The sequence below is a fragment of the Schistocerca nitens genome, chromosome 7 (assembly GCF_023898315.1).
Source record: "Schistocerca nitens isolate TAMUIC-IGC-003100 chromosome 7, iqSchNite1.1, whole genome shotgun sequence".
Taxonomy (NCBI): Eukaryota; Metazoa; Arthropoda; class Insecta; order Orthoptera; family Acrididae; genus Schistocerca; species Schistocerca nitens.
The window spans coordinates 273,656,687-273,657,839 of NC_064620.1; positions in this window are offsets into that span (position 1 = coordinate 273,656,687).

The window sequence follows — 1,153 nt, forward strand, 5'->3', positions numbered from 1 at the left end:
TTTATTACAGAGATATGAGGCCATCTTTGTTTTTTTTTAATGGAATCCTATGTTAAATTTTAGCGTAACATTATGGGCTTAAAAAGACGGTTTCAAATATGTGTAGCCGGCCGGAGTGGCCGTGCGGTTCTGGGCGCTACAGTCTGGAACCGAGCGACAGCTACGGTCGCAGGTTCGAATCCTGCCTCGGGCATGGATGTGTGTGATGTCCTTAGGTTAGTTAGGTTTAATTAGTTCTAAGTTCTAGGCGACTGATGACCTCAGAAGTTAAGTCGCATAGTGCTCAGGGCCATTTGAACCATCTGAAATATGTGTATATCATAATATTTAGGCGAATAGTTTTTAAGACACAGATACGTTCTCGTATCGTGTTCGTCCTTCGAAGCAGCGTTGTCCAATGCGACCTTTCCTGTTGTGTAGAGTACATGATAAACGTCGCAAATGCGCCAATTTACCTAACAGTAGTAATACACACTGCGATATTTTGCACAAAAATTAACTGATGATGTCGTGCAAATATTATTCACTTGTTTGACAACTGTGATACCAAAACAGTAGACAACACACAGTATTAAAATACTATAAGATGGTAATACATTTTAAGTAACAGAAGTACAAATGTAAATGAGGCCCTTATTGGTCACAATTATTTCGTGCCGGCCGGAGTGGCCAATTATTTCGTACGTACTTGTTTTTTATTTGAAAATATTTACTATTGATCACAATACGAAGCAAATACGCACAAAAATGCAAAATGCATACTGTACATGATACAAAACTTTACTGAAGCATGTGCTCAACATGCTTCCCCTCTGCTGCAATGCACATTTGTAGTCGCCGTTCGAATGATTTGTGAACGGCTGCGAGGGTGTCACGTGAGATATCAGCGCACACTTCGATGATACGTTGCTTCATACCGTCTGACAAAGTTGGTATTTGAGCATACACTTTATGTTTGATTGCTCCCCACAGAAAAAATCAAGAGGGGTCAAATCAGGAGACCGGGACACCCCGATCACTTCAGCACGTCGTCCTATCCTATAAGCCGGGAACTTTTCATTTAACACTTCTGTAGCCAGACGGGAAGTGTGAGCAGGTAGCCGTCATGTTGGAGCCACATTCACTGCCGCGTAGTTAGTGGTACCCCTTCCAG